The sequence below is a fragment of the Micropterus salmoides genome, unplaced genomic scaffold (assembly GCF_014851395.1).
Source record: "Micropterus salmoides isolate LMB-PRFRI ecotype aquatic unplaced genomic scaffold, ASM1485139v1 Ms_hic_scaffold_2967, whole genome shotgun sequence".
NCBI lineage: Eukaryota > Metazoa > Chordata > Actinopteri > Centrarchiformes > Centrarchidae > Micropterus > Micropterus salmoides.
The window spans coordinates 1-23,082 of NW_024042225.1; the positions used below are offsets into that span (position 1 = coordinate 1).

Genomic DNA, 23,082 nt, shown 5'->3' on the forward strand with positions numbered 1-23,082 from the left:
GAAAAAGCATAATATGACCTTAACAGACTTAAAGTTCTGTGTCAGGATGGGTTTAATACCAAATGGTATATGGACTTATTATCGTTTATTCGTTATTCACATTTATGCTTTTGTGTTATGTAAGTCACAGGAAAGGAAGGCCAGATCTCTCCAACATGCTGTTTTGTGTGACACTGTAATATACTAGTTGGGTGGTTGTCAAAATCAGGCAATGGAAAATAACCAAAATGAGTATTGGATGATTTTAATACCTAGAAGTTTGCCATTGATCCACACAGCTGATCTTGTGAAATGATTAATCAAATAAAGAATAAATAATAAATAAATAGCCCAACATTTTCCTGTGTATATGTTTTTAAAAAGTTAATTCTCATCACTGATTATCATTTGCATCATTGCCTGTAACAACAAATAACTTTCACTCACAGTAACACATTGTGATGTGACTGTTTGTCATTTTGTAGTAATAATTATGAAATCACAGATGACCAAAACTTTGGTGGCTCTATTTTCTTTTAAAGCACTCCCTTATTAAGTTTTTATAATGTGAATAAACTAGCAAAATGTTTTCCTCTCAGTTTTAGCATCATCAGACTGAATAATAAATGAATGAATGATCTAGTGATGAGGTGGTGGATAATATTGAGGCAGCACAGACCTGCTCCAGCCCAGCAGCGGAGGCAGAGTCCAGACCAGCGAGTAGAGCAGGAGGCGGCCACAACGAGCCTGGCCCTGCGGTACTGAGAGGAGTTCGGCTGGGGTACTGTGGAGCACCGCAGAGTACCGCTCAAAGGACAGCAGAGAGAGACACACCAGAGATACTGTACCGACAGAAGAGGCGTCAAAACAGAGTAAAGAACAGCAGTAAATGATCAACAGAGTCAATCATCTCTCCAATTATTACAGTTTTTTGACGCAAGTCATAGAAAGTTTCTTGCACTCCATTTTAGAAGGAAATAATTTACTTTTTATTCATTTATCTGACAGCTGTAGTTACAATTTAGTTTGCAGTTTACATCTAAAACATGACCAACCTCTACAATCTCATGCATTGTTACAGATTAAACTACCTAACATTCCACCTCAATAGCTGTAACATGCAAATGCTGCTTACAAGTTAATCCAGTATATAAAAACACAAATTTACTTAATAAACTTTTAGTTCTGATACTGTTTCTGTAGCCTACTTGAGTAAAATATATAAAATAGTAGTAAAAATATTGTTGTATTGCTACTTTACTAAGTAGGGTACCTAAGTTAGGCTACTAAAGTAGCCTAAAGAATCTCAGTAGCCCCCATACATCTTCTACTCCACCAGAAGTCCTAGAATAACCTAAATGTGACACTGCCCAAATGTATAGGCTCTAAACCACTGCAGAGACCAAGATGAAAATGCAACAGATAATGCCATCTAATAGAAACTCAATTTAATCTGCATCTAAAGTATGATCTGCATCATTTATACAGATTCCTGCCTGAACTGAACTCAAATAGGGCCTGTAACGATTGTACAGAGTGCCAAGTCCCATAGGGTTATATTTTTTTATCCTGTGCGCACAAGAAAAAAAATCATCTTATGGGACTGCAGGGGCTCCATAGTTTTTATGTCATGCAGGAGTTTCCAATATTCCCAATCACTCACCGAAAAGCGCGTTTGAGAAACCGTACCACCGGCACCCGTAGGGGCCCGTCGGCCAAGCTTAGGGGCTTCCCGAAGATGCAGACGAGCATGTGGCTGGCGCTGATGTTGACGAGCAGCAGGTTCACCGGAGTCTGCAGCCCGGGAAGCGCGAGAACACCAGGAGTACCAGGAAGTTACCGAGGAAGCCCAGGACCAGGATGAACCCGAGGACGACGGCCACCGTGATGTGACCAGCCCGACTCAGCGTGTCTGCGTCGGACACGGAGCTGTGACCGTTGCTGATGTTATGTTGCAGGACCACCATGCCCACCTGGTTATATACAGTCTATGGTTATCCCTCACTTAAAGCAGAGAAACAAGGTGCATCATCAAACAAAGACAACGTGAGGGGTTGAAATTTATGTTCTTTAAATTTACTTTGTGGGAGTTTTCACAGGCTGATACACACCAGATACAAATGCCCACAAGATGTTTAAAAAATCTGGAGGAGTGGGTGAAGAGAGAAAGTTATCTCTCCCACCATCATATCTTCTTTAAACATGCCTGCCCCAATTGTGTTCACATATCAGAAAGGCAATTTATCCATATGATTATTAATTTAAAAGTAACATTGTTCTAACAGAAGAACTAAACAAACCTAAAAGACCTCAATGAAAAATGAAACACTTGCACAAAGATATAATACACAAAGGAAGAAGAACAGGAAGAAGTCTGACTTAATTGTAATCAATTAATTATGGTTTACACAATTAAAGGCAATAGAAATAGCCTATAGCTAGTAAGATTGCTGTTTTTTTGTTTATTTCTTTGCTTTACTGCCATGTGAAATACTATCGACCAGTGTAATACTCAGCAAAGAAACATACACATAACAATATAGTTCCAATAGAATGTAAAAAAAAAAAATTTCAATGAGACCGAGGACACTCTCCCACAGAGAAAGGAAGAAACAAACAATCCAACATGTATTTATTCTGTTCTGTTATTCTGCTTTATTTTAGACCAGACTGGGGACCTGAATAACTGAGCCAACATATCAATAATACAGGCTGTGGTGGACTCAGAGGACGAGCCAAGAACAGAACTCAGCCTGGTAGCATTAACTGATGAGATGCTGGAGACACGAGACCAATCACAACAATCACATCTACATGTAGAGCCGACCAGGGCTCCACAAGTAAGTTTTAATTTTGGAAACATGACTGAATTCTGCAAATGGTATTTAAATCGTCATAGTGACATGAAAAATTTTCCATTAATCGTAGTTCTGTCGGCTGCTCTTTACAGCAGAACTGTACCTGTTACTCTGTATAGGAAAACATGGGATACAATAACTGCCTTTAAATTAATTTGTCCAGAAAAACAACAATCCTGTAGATATACAGTACAGCTGCTGTTTATAAGAGCATGTTTACCAACCAATAGAGACAGAAATAGAATTACAGTGCTGTCTAGTGGTGAGTCACAACCATAATTGTGTATAGCTATGTGTATTTTAATCTAGGTCCACACGTAGAATAAAAACAATATTTTTTGATTGTTAGAAAAACAAAATTACAGGACTTTTGTGTCAGATGTGTGCACTACCTGAGTGTTTTCCAGTGTGGACACTATTCAAATAAACAGAGGTCTGTGTTTAGATAAATCTCTAAAACTTAACCCGAGATCTGAGTCAAATACATATTTATGCAAGCCCACTATACTCCATGGGCTGAAGAAATACTTAGTTTTTATTACTGGAGGGCAGTATTTCCAGCTGTATGAAATGAATCAGCTGCAGTATAACATACAAACTCTGCAATCACTTCAATTTACAGAAATATCTAAAACCTGCTATCACGACCAAGATATCACATTTAATTGTGTTTATTTACATTTATTTCAGGTGACATGACATGGGGTATGGGTAATAGGGAGAAACGGGTGAGAGGGTTAGGAAAGGAGGGAGGAAACCTGATGGGGGGGGGGGGGGGTAAGAGGGTAGGAAAGGTAGGGTTGTTGGGTAGTAGGGGTTAAATGGAGAAAGGGGTAGGGGGGATTAGGAAGGGAGAAAGAATGGGAGGTAAGAGGGTAGGAGAGGTAGGGTTGTTGGGGAGTAGGGGTGAAAGGGAGAAAGGGGTGAGGGGGTTAGGAAAGGAGGGAGGAAACCTGATGGGCAGATGGGGGGAGGGGGGTAGGAAAGGTAGGGTTGTTGGGTAGTAGGGGTTAAACGGAGAAAGGGGTAGCGGGGGTGAGGAAGGGAGAAAGAATGGGAGGTAAGAGGGTAGGAGAGGTAGGGTTGTTGGGGAGTAGGGGTGAGAGGGTTAGGAAAGGAGGGGAGGAAAACTGGAAGGGGAGATGGGGGGTAAAATGATATTACTCCTCTTTCTTTTCTTTCTTCTCTCTTTCCTCATTTTATTTCTTTTCTCTCTTTAATCTCTCCTTTTCCTTTTTCTCATTTTCTTCCTTCTCTTTCTTCTCCTCCTCTTTTCTCTCCTTCTTTTCTTTCTTCTCCCTTTCCTGATTTTCTTTCTTTTCTCTCTTCAATCTCTCCTTTTCCTTTTTCTCATTTTCTTCCTTCTCTTTCTTCTCCTCCTCTTTTATCTCCTTCTTTTCTTTTTTCTCCCTTTCCTGATTTTCTTTCTTTTCTCTCTTCAATCTCTCCTTTTCCTTCTTCTCATTTTCTTTTTTCTCTTTCTTCTCTCTCTTTTCCTCCTCTTTTCTCTCCTTCTTCAGCCTCTTTTCTGTCTCCTTCCTTGCCCTCTTTTCGTTCTTTCTCATCTTGGCCTTCTCATCGTCAGTTTTGTCGGCGAGCTCCTGAAAAGACAAAAGTAGAAAGTCATTCAGTGTTTTCTCTTTCAAAGACTAAATATGAAACAAAGTGTTAGAATCCAACAAGTTATTATTTCAATTAAAGTGATCAGCTGATGTGCCGTACCTGGAGCTCAGTGTTTAGCTCGCTCAGGAGCTTAATGTCCTCCTCCATCGTGTGCTCTTTTTGGAGCCACTTCTCCTCCAGCTCTCTATTGTTTTTCTGCTCTCCACTGAGAAGATCCTGCAGAGCTTTGTTTTTACTCTTCAACTCTGCCTGGCTCTGGTGGAGCTCTGTGTTTATGGATTTTAATGTCACCATATTTCCCTCCACCATTGCCATAATTTCCCTTGTTACCGTGGAAATGATCTCATCTTCCTTTACCTTCATCTCCTTCTCCTCACAGTGCTCCTGCAGAGTGGTCAGCTCGGCATCTCCCTCCTCCTCATTCACAAGCCACTGGCTTTCCCACCCTGCAGTAAACTGATTTAGAGATTTCTCCACGCAAAGCTTCATTTTCATGACCTGGTCCCGCTCTTCTTTCCACAATGTTTTTATTTTCTCTGTCTCCATCTGTTGACAGCTCAGGTGTTTCTTAAGAGAGCAGACCTCTTCTTCTAATATTTCATTTTTTCTCTCCGTCTCCTTTCTTTGAATGTCACTTTGTTTAAGAATGGCTGTTGTGGACTGTAAAGCCCCATCTAGGAAATCTCTTTCATTTCTGATTGTATATAGAGTTGAGACTATACGCCTGTTTTATCCAGAAGCTTCTGCCTTTCCTTTTCCCAGCTGATCTCTTTGTTGGCCATTTGCTCCTTCAGAGCAGCATTTTCTGAGGCCAGCTGCCTGTGTACTGATTTTGAGTCTTTAAGGGCTCGTCGCAGAGCGTGCAGGGCTCTGCCTGGAGAATGCTGTGAGCACTGAAAGACACAAATATACATGCAATACGTAAAAATATTGTCCCGTGTTAACTTTGAATACACAGAAAAAGAGGGGATCTTTCACACATCTGAAGCTATCTGTAGTAAAAGAGCCCTACATCACTGGCAGCAAAATGAAATGTCCCTCATTCACAGCTTCAGCAAAAACAGTCAAATTCTCAATTTACTATTGAGTAATAGTATTTCAGTAAAATGTTGTTTTGTGTTTCACTTAAATATAGTCAAAATAGAAATATCCTCAAGCCAACTGCACAATATCCAGAAATGTCTTGTAAACTACAGCGACACAAAGTCTGTCACCTTGTGTCCCCGACTCACAGTAAACACATTACAGCAATGATGTTGTAAAACTCTAAACACTGAAAACATTATGACATTGTACAGTTCACATGTCTCAATACAACACATTCATGTAAATTAGAAACTAAATATAAAGAAACTCAGTCAGCTCACTGGCCAGACCTCTGAATCGCTGCCCTCTCTTCAAAAATATTTATAAATACTATATTTGTTGAAGCTTTGGACAAAAGATGTAGTGTCTCCTGGTTCAGAAAATCTTACCTCGTCTCTTGAGTTTGTCTCCATGTTGGCTGAACACAGGGATCGGTGTTGGAGATATACTACTGTAGTGTTGCTTGTGGTTGTAGTGTACCTTGGGTGGTTGTGTACCGCAGGTTTTGACGTCTTTGGTTCTAGTCGAGATCTAATTTCTGTAGTTTTGGTCTGTTGACACTGGGAGATGTTTCTCTGTTGGAGGTCAGGTTGCATCTAACTGGAGTTTGTCAGGAGGCTTTAATCCAACAGAACATTCTGTTGGACATTCTGCATGATGTCATAACGGGCTCCATATTGTGTCATCAAAGGTTTCAGAATGGGACGACGGTCATCAAAGGTTTCAGAGTGGGACGACATCACATGAATTCAGTGTTCTCCTTGTCACAAGGCAGGCCAGACCTTTTCACCTTGTACGATAAACTATACGCTTTCTACTTGAAAAATTAAAAGTACAAAAAGCACAAGTGCAGGTTCCACTAATATCGCCCAAGATGTCTTATATAATATAATCACTATAGGTCTTTTTTTAACATCATAATATAGAATATTATAATTTCTCTATACAGATGCAAAAAAACTTGAACACATCAATGCTCTTATTTTAATGGGATATATTCTGAACTCACACACACTTTGCAGTTTACATGAGTGCATCCAAAGGGAGTGTGTATTTGTAATAATAAGTCTGACCCTGTTTTCCACCTCAGATATCCAGATACTTAAACCATCAACATCACTCTCACGACATGCTGAACTGCAAAACACAATGCCATACTGGTCCTGGATCTGTCGCAGAGATATAAAGTAAGCCATATTAGCTACTGTTTGTGTTCTTCTTTTAATAAAATGTGTAATACTCCAAGAAGTAAATAACAAATAGAGTTAATTGCTGGCATTTAAAATAAAGTGTAATGAGTCCTGAAGCTGAACTATCGTCTACAACTTTCAACACAGTTTCAGTCTGTTTTCATTTGTAATTAATTATTATTTTAAGGATGAGTTTAAATGACCATAACTCAGCCCAGTCTGATTGTACAAAGCCCCAGTTGTCCAGGATTTAGGTATTGTTCAAGCCATAGCCACCATGATGCAACCATAATTGTGTATAGCTATGTGTATTTTAATGTAGGTCCACACGTAGAATAAAAACAATATTTTTTGATTGTTAGAAAAACAAAATTACAGGACTTTTGTGTCAGATGTGTGCACTACCTGAGTGTTTTCCAGTGTGGACACTATTCAAATAAACAGAGGTCTGTGTTTAGATAAATCTCTAAAACTTAACCCGAGATCTGAGTCAAATACATATTTATGCAAGCCCACTATACTCCATGGGCTGAAGAAATACTTAGTTTTTATTACTGGAGGGCAGTATTTCCAGCTGTATGAAATGAATCAGCTGCAGTATAACATACAAACTCTGCAATCACTTCAATTTACAGAAATATCTAAAACCTGCTATCACGACCAAGATATCACATTTAATTGTGTTTATTTACATTTATTTCAGGTGACATGACATGGGGTATGGGTAATAGGGAGAAACGGGTGAGAGGGTTAGGAAAGGAGGGAGGAAACCTGATGGGGGGGGGGGGGGGTAAGAGGGTAGGAAAGGTAGGGTTGTTGGGTAGTAGGGGTTAAATGGAGAAAGGGGTAGGGGGGATTAGGAAGGGAGAAAGAATGGGAGGTAAGAGGGTAGGAGAGGTAGGGTTGTTGGGGAGTAGGGGTGAAAGGGAGAAAGGGGTGAGGGGGTTAGGAAAGGAGGGAGGAAACCTGATGGGCAGATGGGGGGAGGGGGGTAGGAAAGGTAGGGTTGTTGGGTAGTAGGGGTTAAACGGAGAAAGGGGTAGCGGGGGTGAGGAAGGGAGAAAGAATGGGAGGTAAGAGGTAGAGAGGTAGGGTTGTTGGGGAGTAGGGGTGAGAGGGTTAGGAAAGGAGGGGAGGAAAACTGGAAGGGGAGATGGGGGGTAAAATGATATTACTCCTCTTTCTTTTCTTTCTTCTCTCTTTCCTCATTTTATTTCTTTTCTCTCTTTAATCTCTCCTTTTCCTTTTTCTCATTTTCTTCCTTCTCTTTCTTCTCCTCCTCTTTTCTCTCCTTCTTTTCTTTCTTCTCCCTTTCCTGATTTTCTTTCTTTTCTCTCTTCAATCTCTCCTTTTCCTTTTTCTCATTTTCTTCCTTCTCTTTCTTCTCCTCCTCTTTTATCTCCTCTTTTCTTTTTTCTCCCTTTCCTGATTTTCTTTCTTTTCTCTCTTCAATCTCTCCTTTTCCTTCTTCTCATTTTCTTTTTTCTCTTTCTTCTCTCTCTTTTCCTCCTCTTTTCTCTCCTTCTTCAGCCTCTTTTCTGTCTCCTTCCTTGCCCTCTTTTCGTTCTTTCTCATCTTGGCCTTCTCATCGTCAGTTTTGTCGGCGAGCTCCTGAAAAGACAAAAGTAGAAAGTCATTCAGTGTTTTCTCTTTCAAAGACTAAATATGAAACAAAGTGTTAGAATCCAACAAGTTATTATTTCAATTAAAGTGATCAGCTGATGTGCCGTACCTGGAGCTCAGTGTTTAGCTCGCTCAGGAGCTTAATGTCCTCCTCCATCGTGTGCTCTTTTTGGAGCCACTTCTCCTCCAGCTCTCTATTGTTTTTCTGCTCTCCACTGAGAAGATCCTGCAGAGCTTTGTTTTTACTCTTCAACTCTGCCTGGCTCTGGTGGAGCTCTGTGTTTATGGATTTTAATGTCACCATATTTCCCTCCACCATTGCCATAATTTCCCTTGTTACCGTGGAAATGATCTCATCTTCCTTTACCTTCATCTCCTTCTCCTCACAGTGCTCCTGCAGAGTGGTCAGCTCGGCATCTCCCTCCTCCTCATTCACAAGCCACTGGCTTTCCCACCCTGCAGTAAACTGATTTAGAGATTTCTCCACGCAAAGCTTCATTTTCATGACCTGGTCCCGCTCTTCTTTCCACAATGTTTTTATTTTCTCTGTCTCCATCTGTTGACAGCTCAGGTGTTTCTTAAGAGAGCAGACCTCTTCTTCTAATATTTCATTTTTTCTCTCCGTCTCCTTTCTTTGAATGTCACTTTGTTTAAGAATGGCTGTTGTGGACTGTAAAGCCCCATCTAGGAAATCTCTTTCATTTCTGATTGTATATAGAGTTGAGACTATACGCCTGTTTTATCCAGAAGCTTCTGCCTTTCCTTTTCCCAGCTGATCTCTTTGTTGGCCATTTGCTCCTTCAGAGCAGCATTTTCTGAGGCCAGCTGCCTGTGTACTGATTTTGAGTCTTTAAGGGCTCGTCGCAGAGCGTGCAGGGCTCTGCCTGGAGAATGCTGTGAGCACTGAAAGACACAAATATACATGCAATACGTAAAAATATTGTCCCGTGTTAACTTTGAATACACAGAAAAAGAGGGGATCTTTCACACATCTGAAGCTATCTGTAGTAAAAGAGCCCTACATCACTGGCAGCAAAATGAAATGTCCCTCATTCACAGCTTCAGCAAAAACAGTCAAATTCTCAATTTACTATTGAGTAATAGTATTTCAGTAAAATGTTGTTTTGTGTTTCACTTAAATATAGTCAAAATAGAAATATCCTCAAGCCAACTGCACAATATCCAGAAATGTCTTGTAAACTACAGCGACACAAAGTCTGTCACCTTGTGTCCCCGACTCACAGTAAACACATTACAGCAATGATGTTGTAAAACTCTAAACACTGAAAACATTATGACATTGTACAGTTCACATGTCTCAATACAACACATTCATGTAAATTAGAAACTAAATATAAAGAAACTCAGTCAGCTCACTGGCCAGACCTCTGAATCGCTGCCCTCTCTTCAAAAATATTTATAAATACTATATTTGTTGAAGCTTTGGACAAAAGATGTAGTGTCTCCTGGTTCAGAAAATCTTACCTCGTCTCTTGAGTTTGTCTCCATGTTGGCTGAACACAGGGATCGGTGTTGGAGATATACTACTGTAGTGTTGCTTGTGGTTGTAGTGTACCTTGGGTGGTTGTGTACCGCAGGTTTTGACGTCTTTGGTTCTAGTCGAGATCTAATTTCTGTAGTTTTGGTCTGTTGACACTGGGAGATGTTTCTCTGTTGGAGGTCAGGTTGCATCTAACTGGAGTTTGTCAGGAGGCTTTAATCCAACAGAACATTCTGTTGGACATTCTGCATGATGTCATAACGGGCTCCATATTGTGTCATCAAAGGTTTCAGAATGGGACGACGGTCATCAAAGGTTTCAGAGTGGGACGACGGTCATCAAAGGTTTCAGAATGAGATGACATCACATGAATTCAGTGTTCTCCTTGTCACAAGGCAGGCCAGACCTTTTCACCTTGTACGATAAACTATACGCTTTCTACTTGAAAAATTAAAAGTACAAAAAGCACAAGTGCAGGTTCCACTAATATCGCCCAAGATGTCTTATATAATATAATCACTATAGGTCTTTTTTTAACATCATAATATAGAATATTATAATTTCTCTATACAGATGCAAAAAAACTTGAACACATCAATGCTCTTATTTTAATGGGATATATTCTGAACTCACACACACTTTGCAGTTTACATGAGTGCATCCAAAGGGAGTGTGTATTTGTAATAATAAGTCTGACCCTGTTTTCCACCTCAGATATCCAGATACTTAAACCATCAACATCACTCTCACGACATGCTGAACTGCAAAACACAATGCCATACTGGTCCTGGATCTGTCGCAGAGATATAAAGTAAGCCATATTAGCTACTGTTTGTGTTCTTCTTTTAATAAAATGTGTAATACTCCAAGAAGTAAATAACAAATAGAGTTAATTGCTGGCATTTAAAATAAAGTGTAATGAGTCCTGAAGCTGAACTATCGTCTACAACTTTCAACACAGTTTCAGTCTGTTTTCATTTGTAATTAATTATTATTTTAAGGATGAGTTTAAATGACCATAACTCAGCCCAGTCTGATTGTACAAAGCCCCAGTTGTCCAGGATTTAGGTATTGTTCAAGCCATAGCCACCATGATGCAACCATAATTGTGTATAGCTATGTGTATTTTAATGTAGGTCCACACGTAGAATAAAAACAATATTTTTTGATTGTTAGAAAAACAAAATTACAGGACTTTTGTGTCAGATGTGTGCACTACCTGAGTGTTTTCCAGTGTGGACACTATTCAAATAAACAGAGGTCTGTGTTTAGATAAATCTCTAAAACTTAACCCGAGATCTGAGTCAAATACATATTTATGCAAGCCCACTATACTCCATGGGCTGAAGAAATACTTAGTTTTTATTACTGGAGGGCAGTATTTCCAGCTGTATGAAATGAATCAGCTGCAGTATAACATACAAACTCTGCAATCACTTCAATTTACAGAAATATCTAAAACCTGCTATCACGACCAAGATATCACATTTAATTGTGTTTATTTACATTTATTTCAGGTGACATGACATGGGGTATGGGTAATAGGGAGAAACGGGTGAGAGGGTTAGGAAAGGAGGGAGGAAACCTGATGGGGGGGGGGGGGGGTAAGAGGGTAGGAAAGGTAGGGTTGTTGGGTAGTAGGGGTTAAATGGAGAAAGGGGTAGGGGGGATTAGGAAGGGAGAAAGAATGGGAGGTAAGAGGGTAGGAGAGGTAGGGTTGTTGGGGAGTAGGGGTGAAAGGGAGAAAGGGGTGAGGGGGTTAGGAAAGGAGGGAGGAAACCTGATGGGCAGATGGGGGGAGGGGGGTAGGAAAGGTAGGGTTGTTGGGTAGTAGGGGTTAAACGGAGAAAGGGGTAGCGGGGGTAGGAAGGGAGAAAGAATGGGAGGTAAGAGTAGAGAGGTAGGGTTGTTGGGGAGTAGGGGTGAGAGGGTTAGGAAAGGAGGGGAGGAAAACTGGAAGGGGAGATGGGGGGTAAAATGATATTACTCCTCTTTCTTTTCTTTCTTCTCTCTTTCCTCATTTTATTTCTTTTCTCTCTTTAATCTCTCCTTTTCCTTTTTCTCATTTTCTTCCTTCTCTTTCTTCTCCTCCTCTTTTCTCTCCTTCTTTTCTTTCTTCTCCCTTTCCTGATTTTCTTTCTTTTCTCTCTTCAATCTCTCCTTTTCCTTTTTCTCATTTTCTTCCTTCTCTTTCTTCTCCTCCTCTTTTATCTCCTCTTTTCTTTTTTCTCCCTTTCCTGATTTTCTTTCTTTTCTCTCTTCAATCTCTCCTTTTCCTTCTTCTCATTTTCTTTTTTCTCTTTCTTCTCTCTCTTTTCCTCCTCTTTTCTCTCCTTCTTCAGCCTCTTTTCTGTCTCCTTCCTTGCCCTCTTTTCGTTCTTTCTCATCTTGGCCTTCTCATCGTCAGTTTTGTCGGCGAGCTCCTGAAAAGACAAAAGTAGAAAGTCATTCAGTGTTTTCTCTTTCAAAGACTAAATATGAAACAAAGTGTTAGAATCCAACAAGTTATTATTTCAATTAAAGTGATCAGCTGATGTGCCGTACCTGGAGCTCAGTGTTTAGCTCGCTCAGGAGCTTAATGTCCTCCTCCATCGTGTGCTCTTTTTGGAGCCACTTCTCCTCCAGCTCTCTATTGTTTTTCTGCTCTCCACTGAGAAGATCCTGCAGAGCTTTGTTTTTACTCTTCAACTCTGCCTGGCTCTGGTGGAGCTCTGTGTTTATGGATTTTAATGTCACCATATTTCCCTCCACCATTGCCATAATTTCCCTTGTTACCGTGGAAATGATCTCATCTTCCTTTACCTTCATCTCCTTCTCCTCACAGTGCTCCTGCAGAGTGGTCAGCTCGGCATCTCCCTCCTCCTCATTCACAAGCCACTGGCTTTCCCACCCTGCAGTAAACTGATTTAGAGATTTCTCCACGCAAAGCTTCATTTTCATGACCTGGTCCCGCTCTTCTTTCCACAATGTTTTTATTTTCTCTGTCTCCATCTGTTGACAGCTCAGGTGTTTCTTAAGAGAGCAGACCTCTTCTTCTAATATTTCATTTTTTCTCTCCGTCTCCTTTCTTTGAATGTCACTTTGTTTAAGAATGGCTGTTGTGGACTGTAAAGCCCCATCTAGGAAATCTCTTTCATTTCTGGTTGTATATAGAGTTGAGACTATACGCCTGTTTTATCCAGAAGCTTCTGCCTTTCCTTTTCCCAGCTGATCTCTTTGTTGGCCATTTGCTCCTTCAGAGCAGCATTTTCTGAGGCCAGCTGCCTGTGTACTGATTTTGAGTCTTTAAGGGCTCGTCGCAGAGCGTGCAGGGCTCTGCCTGGAGAATGCTGTGAGCACTGAAAGACACAAATATACATGCAATACGTAAAAATATTGTCCCGTGTTAACTTTGAATACACAGAAAAAGAGGGGATCTTTCACACATCTGAAGCTATCTGTAGTAAAAGAGCCCTACATCACTGGCAGCAAAATGAAATGTCCCTCATTCACAGCTTCAGCAAAAACAGTCAAATTCTCAATTTACTATTGAGTAATAGTATTTCAGTAAAATGTTGTTTTGTGTTTCACTTAAATATAGTCAAAATAGAAATATCCTCAAGCCAACTGCACAATATCCAGAAATGTCTTGTAAACTACAGCGACACAAAGTCTGTCACCTTGTGTCCCCGACTCACAGTAAACACATTACAGCAATGATGTTGTAAAACTCTAAACACTGAAAACATTATGACATTGTACAGTTCACATGTCTCAATACAACACATTCATGTAAATTAGAAACTAAATATAAAGAAACTCAGTCAGCTCACTGGCCAGACCTCTGAATCGCTGCCCTCTCTTCAAAAATATTTATAAATACTATATTTGTTGAAGCTTTGGACAAAAGATGTAGTGTCTCCTGGTTCAGAAAATCTTACCTCGTCTCTTGAGTTTGTCTCCATGTTGGCTGAACACAGGGATCGGTGTTGGAGATATACTACTGTAGTGTTGCTTGTGGTTGTAGTGTACCTTGGGTGGTTGTGTACCGCAGGTTTTGACGTCTTTGGTTCTAGTCGAGATCTAATTTCTGTAGTTTTGGTCTGTTGACACTGGGAGATGTTTCTCTGTTGGAGGTCAGGTTGCATCTAACTGGAGTTTGTCAGGAGGCTTTAATCCAACAGAACATTCTGTTGGACATTCTGCATGATGTCATAACGGGCTCCATATTGTGTCATCAAAGGTTTCAGAATGGGACGACGGTCATCAAAGGTTTCAGAGTGGGACGACGGTCATCAAAGGTTTCAGAATGAGATGACATCACATGAATTCAGTGTTCTCCTTGTCACAAGGCAGGCCAGACCTTTTCACCTTGTACGATAAACTATACGCTTTCTACTTGAAAAATTAAAAGTACAAAAAGCACAAGTGCAGGTTCCACTAATATCGCCCAAGATGTCTTATATAATATAATCACTATAGGTCTTTTTTTAACATCATAATATAGAATATTATAATTTCTCTATACAGATGCAAAAAAACTTGAACACATCAATGCTCTTATTTTAATGGGATATATTCTGAACTCACACACACTTTGCAGTTTACATGAGTGCATCCAAAGGGAGTGTGTATTTGTAATAATAAGTCTGACCCTGTTTTCCACCTCAGATATCCAGATACTTAAACCATCAACATCACTCTCACGACATGCTGAACTGCAAAACACAATGCCATACTGGTCCTGGATCTGTCGCAGAGATATAAAGTAAGCCATATTAGCTACTGTTTGTGTTCTTCTTTTAATAAAATGTGTAATACTCCAAGAAGTAAATAACAAATAGAGTTAATTGCTGGCATTTAAAATAAAGTGTAATGAGTCCTGAAGCTGAACTATCGTCTACAACTTTCAACACAGTTTCAGTCTGTTTTCATTTGTAATTAATTATTATTTTAAGGATGAGTTTAAATGACCATAACTCAGCCCAGTCTGATTGTACAAAGCCCCAGTTGTCCAGGATTTAGGTATTGTTCAAGCCATAGCCACCATGATGCAACCATAATTGTGTATAGCTATGTGTATTTTAATGTAGGTCCACACGTAGAATAAAAACAATATTTTTTGATTGTTAGAAAAACAAAATTACAGGACTTTTGTGTCAGATGTGTGCACTACCTGAGTGTTTTCCAGTGTGGACACTATTCAAATAAACAGAGGTCTGTGTTTAGATAAATCTCTAAAACTTAACCCGAGATCTGAGTCAAATACATATTTATGCAAGCCCACTATACTCCATGGGCTGAAGAAATACTTAGTTTTTATTACTGGAGGGCAGTATTTCCAGCTGTATGAAATGAATCAGCTGCAGTATAACATACAAACTCTGCAATCACTTCAATTTACAGAAATATCTAAAACCTGCTATCACGACCAAGATATCACATTTAATTGTGTTTATTTAAAAGATCAGGTGACATGACATGGGGTATGGGTAATAGGGAGAAACGGGTGAGAGGGTTAGGAAAGGAGGGAGGAAACCTGATGGGGGGGGTAAGAGGGTAGGAAAGGTAGGGTTGTTGGGTAGTAGGGGTTAAATGGAGAAAGGGGTAGGGGGGATTAGGAAGGGAGAAAGAATGGGAGGTAAGAGGGTAGGAGAGGTAGGGTTGTTGGGGAGTAGGGGTGAAAGGGAGAAAGGGGTGAGGGGGTTAGGAAAGGAGGGAGGAAACCTGATGGGCAGATGGGGTCGGAGGGGGGTAGGAAAGGTAGGGTTGTTGGGTAGTAGGGGTTAAACGGAGAAAGGGGTAGGGGGGTTAGGAAGGGAGAAAGAATGAGAGGTAGGGTTGTTGGGGAGTAGGGGTGAGAGGGTTAGGAAAGGAGGGGAGGAAAACTGGAAGGGGAGATGGGGGGTAAAATGATATTACTCCTCTTTCTTCTCCATCATCCTCTCCTCTTTCTTTTTTCTTCTCTCTTTCCTCATTTTATTTCTTTTCTCTCTTTAATCTCTCCTTTTCCTTTTTCTCATTTTCTTCCTTCTCTTTCTTCTCTCTCTCTCCTCTTTTCTCTCCTTCTTTTCTTTCTTCTCCCTTTCCTGATTTTCTTTCTTTTCTCTCTTCAATCTCTCCTTTTCCTTTTTCTCATTTTCTTCCTTCTCTTTCTTCTCCTCCTCTTTTATCTCCTCTTTTCTTTTTTCTCCCTTTCCTGATTTTCTTTCTTTTCTCTCTTCAATCTCTCCTTTTCCTTCTTCTCATTTTCTTTTTTCTCTTTCTTCTCTCTCTTTTCCTCCTCTTTTCTCTCCTTCTTCAGCCTCTTTTCTGTCTCCTTCCTTGCCCTCTTTTCGTTCTTTCTCATCTTGGCCTTCTCATCGTCAGTTTTGTCGGCGAGCTCCTGAAAAGACAAAAGTAGAAAGTCATTCAGTGTTTTCTCTTTCAAAGACTAAATATGAAACAAAGTGTTAGAATCCAACAAGTTATTATTTCAATTAAAGTGATCAGCTGATGTGCCGTACCTGGAGCTCAGTGTTTAGCTCGCTCAGGAGCTTAATGTCCTCCTCCATCGTGTGCTCTTTTTGGAGCCACTTCTCCTCCAGCTCTCTATTGTTTTTCTGCTCTCCACTGAGAAGATCCTGCAGAGCTTTGTTTTTACTCTTCAACTCTGCCTGGCTCTGGTGGAGCTCTGTGTTTATGGATTTTAATGTCACCATATTTCCCTCCACCATTGCCATAATTTCCCTTGTTACCATGGAAATGATCTCATCTTCCTTTACCTTCATCTCCTTCTCCTCACAGTGCTCCTGCAGAGTGGTCAGCTCGGCATCTCCCTCCTCCTCATTCACAAGCCACTGGCTTTCCCACCCTGCAGTAAACTGATTTAGAGATTTCTCCACGCAAAGCTTCATTTTCATGACCTGGTCCCGCTCTTCTTTCCACAATGTTTTTATTTTCTCTGTCTCCATCTGTTGACAGCTCAGGTGTTTCTTAAGAGAGCAGACCTCTTCTTCTAATATTTCATTTTTTCTCTCCGTCTCCTTTCTTTGAATGTCACTTTGTTTAAGAATGGCTGTTGTGGACTGTAAAGCCCCATCTAGGAAATCTCTTTCATTTCTGATTGTATATAGAGTTGAGACTATACGCCTGTTTTATCCAGAAGCTTCTGCCTTTCCTTTTCCCAGCTGATCTCTTTGTTGGCCATTTGCTCCTTCAGAGCAGCATTTTCTGAGGCCAGCTGCCTGTGTACTGATTTTGAGTCTTTAAGGGCTCGTCGCAGAGCGTGCAGGGCTCTGCCTGGAGAATGCTGTGAGCACTGAAAGACACAAATATACATGCAATACGTAAAAATATTGTCCCGTGTTAACTTTGAATACACAGAAAAAGAGGGGATCTTTCACACATCTGAAGCTATCTGTAGTAAAAGAGCCCTACATCACTGGCAGCAAAATGAAATGTCCCTCATTCACAGCTTCAGCAAAAACAGTCAAATTCTCAATTTACTATTGAGTAATAGTATTTCAGTAAAATGTTGTTTTGTGTTTCACTTAAATATAGTCAAAATAGAAATATCCTCAAGCCAACTGCACAATATCCAGAAATGTCTTGTAAACTACAGCGACACAAAGTCTGTCACCTTGTGTCCCCGACTCACAGTAAACACATTACAGCAATGATGTTGTAAAACTCTAAACACTGAAAACATTATGACATTGTACAGTTCACATGTCTCAATACAACACATTCATGTAAATTAGAAACTAAATATAAAGAAACTCAGTCAGCTCACTGGCCAGACCTCTGAATCGCTGCCCTCTCTTCAAAAATATTTATAAATACTATATTTGTTGAAGCTTTGGACAAAAGATGTAGTGTCTCCTGGTTCAGAAAATCTTACCTCGTCTCTTGAGTTTGTCTCCATGTTGGCTGAACACAGGGATCGGTGTTGGAGATATACTACTGTAGTGTTGCTTGTGGTTGTAGTGTACCTTGGGTGGTTGTGTACCGCAGGTTTTGACGTCTTTGGTTCTAGTCGAGATCTAATTTCTGTAGTTTTGGTCTGTTGACACTGGGAGATGTTTCTCTGTTGGAGGTCAGGTTGCATCTAACTGGAGTTTGTCAGGAGGCTTTAATCCAACAGAACATTCTGTTGGACATTCTGCATGATGTCATAACGGGCTCCATATTGTGTCATCAAAGGTTTCAGAGTGGGACGACGGTCATCAAAGGTTTCAGAATGAGATGACATCACATGAATTCAGTGTTCTCCTTGTCACAAGGCAGGCCAGACCTTTTCACCTTGTACGATAAACTATACGCTTTCTACTTGAAAAATTAAAAGTACAAAAAGCACAAGTGCAGGTTCCACTAATATCGCCCAAGATGTCTTATATAATATAATCACTATAGGTCTTTTTTTAACATCATAATATAGAATATTATAATTTCTCTATACAGATGCAAAAAAACTTGAACACATCAATGCTCTTATTTTAATGGGATATATTCTGAACTCACACACACTTTGCAGTTTACATGAGTGCATCCAAAGGGAGTGTGTATTTGTAATAATAAGTCTGACCCTGTTTTCCACCTCAGATATCCAGATACTTAAACCATCAACATCACTCTCACGACATGCTGAACTGCAAAACACAATGCCATACTGGTCCTGGATCTGTCGCAGAGATATAAAGTAAGCCATATTAGCTACTGTTTGTGTTCTTCTTTTAATAAAATGTGTAATACTCCAAGAAGTAAATAACAAATAGAGTTAATTGCTGGCATTTAAAATAAAGTGTAATGAGTCCTGAAGCTGAACTATCGTCTACAACTTTCAACACAGTTTCAGTCTGTTTTCATTTGTAATTAATTATTATTTTAAGGATGAGTTTAAATGACCATAACTCAGCCCAGTCTGATTGTACAAAGCCCCAGTTGTCCAGGATTTAGGTATTGTTCAAGCCATAGCCACCATGATGCAACCATAATTGTGTATAGCTATGTGTATTTTAATGTAGGTCCACACGTAGAATAAAAACAATATTTTTTGATTGTTAGAAAAACAAAATTACAGGACTTTTGTGTCAGATGTGTGCACTACCTGAGTGTTTTCCAGTGTGGACACTATTCAAATAAACAGAGGTCTGTGTTTAGATAAATCTCTAAAACTTAACCCGAGATCTGAGTCAAATACATATTTATGCAAGCCCACTATACTCCATGGGCTGAAGAAATACTTAGTTTTTATTACTGGAGGGCAGTATTTCCAGCTGTATGAAATGAATCAGCTGCAGTATAACATACAAACTCTGCAATCACTTCAATTTACAGAAATATCTAAAACCTGCTATCACGACCAAGATATCACATTTAATTGTGTTTATTTAATTTATCAGGTGACATGACATGGGGTATGGGTAATAGGGAGAAACGGGTGAGAGGGTTAGGAAAGGAGGGAGGAAACCTGATGGGGGGGGGGGGGTAAGAGGGTAGGAAAGGTAGGGTTGTTGGGGAGTAGGGGTTAAATGGAGAAAGGGGTAGGGGGGATTAGGAAGGGAGAAAGAATGGGAGGTAAGAGGGTAGGAGAGGTAGGGTTGTTGGGGAGTAGGGGTGAAAGGGAGAAAGGGGTGAGGGGGTTAGGAAAGGAGGGAGGAAACCTGATGGGCAGATGGGGGGAGGGGGTAGGAAAGGTAGGGTTGTTGGGTAGTAGGGGTTAAACGGAAAGGGGTAGGGGGGGAAAGAAGGGAGAAGAGTAGGAGGTAGGGTTGTTGGGGAGTAGGGGTGAGAGGGTTAGGAAAGGAGGGGAGGAAAACTGGAAGGGGAGATGGGGGGTAAAATGATATTACTCCTCTCTCTTTCTTTCTTCTCTCTTTCCTCATTTTATTTCTTTTCTCTCTTTAATCTCTCCTTTTCCTTTTTCTCATTTTCTTCCTTCTCTTTCTTCTCCTCCTCTTTTCTCTCCTTCTTTTCTTTCTTCTCCCTTTCCTGATTTTCTTTCTTTTCTCTCTTCAATCTCTCCTTTTCCTTTTTCTCATTTTCTTCCTTCTCTTTCTTCTCCTCCTCTTTTATCTCCTCTTTTCTTTTTTCTCCCTTTCCTGATTTTCTTTCTTTTCTCTCTTCAATCTCTCCTTTTCCTTCTTCTCATTTTCTTTTTCTCTTTCTTCTCTCTCTTTTCCTCCTCTTTTCTCTCCTTCTTCAGCCTCTTTTCTGTCTCCTTCCTTGCCCTCTTTCGTTCTTTCTCATCTTGGCCTTCTCATCGTCAGTTTTGTCGGCGAGCTCCTGAAAAGACAAAAGTAGAAAGTCATTCAGTGTTTTCTCTTTCAAAGACTAAATATGAAACAAAGTGTTAGAATCCAACAAGTTATTATTTCAATTAAAGTGATCAGCTGATGTGCCGTACCTGGAGCTCAGTGTTTAGCTCGCTCAGGAGCTTAATGTCCTCCTCCATCGTGTGCTCTTTTTGGAGCCACTTCTCCTCCAGCTCTCTATTGTTTTCTGCTCTCCACTGAGAAGATCCTGCAGAACTTTGTTTTTACTCTTCAACTCTGCCTGGCTCTGGTGGAGCTCTGTGTTTATGGATTTTAATGTCACCATATTTCCCTCCACCATTGCCATAATTTCCCTTGTTACCATGGAAATGATCTCATCTTCCTTTACCTTCATCTCCTTCTCCTCACAGTGCTCCTGCAGAGTGGTCAGCTCGGCATCTCCCTCCTCCTCATTCACAAGCCACTGGCTTTCCCACCCTGCAGTAAACTGATTTAGAGATTTCTCCACGCAAAGCTTCATTTTCATGACCTGGTCCCGCTCTTCTTTCCACAATGTTTTTATTTTCTCTGTCTCCATCTGTTGACAGCTCAGGTGTTTCTTAAGAGAGCAGACCTCTTCTTCTAATATTTCATTTTTTCTCTCCGTCTCCTTTCTTTGAATGTCACTTTGTTTAAGAATGGCTGTTGTGGACTGTAAAGCCCCATCTAGGAAATCTCTTTCATTTCTGATTGTATATAGAGTTGAGACTATACCGGCCTGTTTTATCCAGAAGCTTCTGCCTTTCCTTTTCCCAGCTGATCTCTTTGTTGGCCATTTGCTCCTTCAGAGCAGCATTTTCTGAGGCCAGCTGCCTGTGTACTGATTTTGAGTCTTTAAGGGCTCGTCGCAGAGCGTGCAGGGCTCTGCCTGGAGAATGCTGTGAGCTGAAAGACACAAATATACATGCAATACGTAAAAATATTGTCCCGTGTTAACTTTGAATACACAGAAAAAGAGGGGATCTTTCACACATCTGAAGCTATCTGTAGTAAAAGAGCCCTACATCACTGGCAGCAAAATGAAATGTCCCTCATTCACAGCTTCAGCAAAAACAGTCAAATTCTCAATTTACTATTGAGTAATAGTATTTCAGTAAAATGTTGTTTTGTGTTTCACTTAAATATAGTCAAAATAGAAATATCCTCAAGCCAACTGCACAATATCCAGAAATGTCTTGTAAACTACAGCGACACAAAGTCTGTCACCTTGTGTCCCCGACTCACAGTAAACACATTACAGCAATGATGTTGTAAAACTCTAAACACTGAAAACATTATGACATTGTACAGTTCACATGTCTCAATACAACACATTCATGTAAATTAGAAACTAAATATAAAGAAACTCAGTCAGCTCACTGGCCAGACCTCTGAATCGCTGCCCTCTCTTCAAAAATATTTATAAATACTAATTTTTGAAGCTTTGGACAAAAGATGTAGTGTCTCCTGGTTCAGAAAATCTTACCTCGTCTCTTGAGTTTGTCTCCATGTTGGCTGAACACAGGGATCGGTGTTGGATACTACTGTAGTGTTGCTTGTGGTTGTAGTGTACCTTGGGTGGTTGTGTACCGCAGGTTTTGACGTCTTTGGTTCTAGTCGAGATCTAATTTCTGTAGTTTTGGTCTGTTGACACTGGGAGATGTTTCTCTGTTGGAGGTCAGGTTGCATCTAACTGGAGTTTGTCAGGAGGCTTTAATCCAACAGAACATTCTGTTGGACATTCTGCATGATGTCATAACGGGCTCCATATGTGTCATCAAAGGTTTCAGAATGGGACGACGGTCATCAAAGGTTTCAGAATGAGATGACATCACATGAATTCAGTGTTCTCCTTGTCACAAGGCAGGCCAGACCTTTTCACCTTGTACGATAAACTATACGCTTTCTACTTGAAAAATTAAAAGTACAAAAAGCACAAGTGCAGGTTCCACTAATATCGCCCAAGATGTCTTATATAATATAATCACTATAGGTCTTTTTTTAACATCATAATATAGAATATTATAATTTCTCTATACAGATGCAAAAAAACTTGAACACATCAATGCTCTTATTTTAATGGGATATATTCTGAACTCACACACACTTTGCAGTTTACATGAGTGCATCCAAAGGGAGTGTGTATTTGTAATAATAAGTCTGACCCTGTTTTCCACCTCAGATATCCAGATACTTAAACCATCAACATCACTCTCACGACATGCTGAACTGCAAAACACAATGCCATACTGGTCCTGGATCTGTCGCAGAGATATAAAGTAAGCCATATTAGCTACTGTTTGTGTTCTTCTTTTAATAAAATGTGTAATACTCCAAGAAGTAAATAACAAATAGAGTTAATTGCTGGCATTTAAAATAAAGTGTAATGAGTCCTGAAGCTGAACTATCGTCTACAACTTTCACAGTTTCAGTCTGTTTTCATTTGTAATTAATTATTATTTTAAGGATGAGTTTAAATGACCATAACTCAGCCCAGTCTGATTGTACAAAGCCCCAGTTGTCCAGGATTTAGGTATTGTTCAAGCCATAGCCACCATGATGCAACCATAATTGTGTATAGCTATGTGTATTTTAATGTAGGTCCACACGTAGAATAAAACAATATTTTTTGATTGTTAGAAAACAAAATTACAGGACTTTTGTGTCAGATGTGTGCACTACCTGAGTGTTTTCCAGTGTGGACACTATTCAAATAAACAGAGGTCTGTGTTTTAGATAATCTCTAAAACTTAACCCGATCTGAGTCAAATACATATTTATGCAAGCCCACTATACTCCATGGGCTGAAGAAATACTTAGTTTTTATTACTGGAGGGCAGTATTTCCAGCTGTATGAAATGAATCAGCTGCAGTATAACATACAAACTCTCGCAATCACTTCAATTTACAGAAATATCTAAAAACCTGCTATCACGACCAAGATATCACATTTAATTGTGTTTATTTAA

At 40.0% G+C, this 23,082-nt stretch overlaps 1 long non-coding RNA gene and 1 pseudogene across 1 annotated transcript; one reads left to right on the forward strand and one right to left on the reverse strand.

The window, feature by feature from the left end:
- Positions 1-658: 658 nt before the first annotated feature.
- Positions 659-1,946, reverse strand: LOC119882175 (annotated as a pseudogene).
- Positions 1,947-16,973: 15,027 nt separating this feature from the next.
- LOC119882176 lies at positions 16,974-22,410 on the forward strand. Its single transcript, XR_005440467.1, has 2 exons — positions 16,974-18,519; positions 22,296-22,410. It is a non-coding gene; the product is annotated as an uncharacterized LOC119882176 (long non-coding RNA).
- Positions 22,411-23,082: the final 672 nt, after the last annotated feature.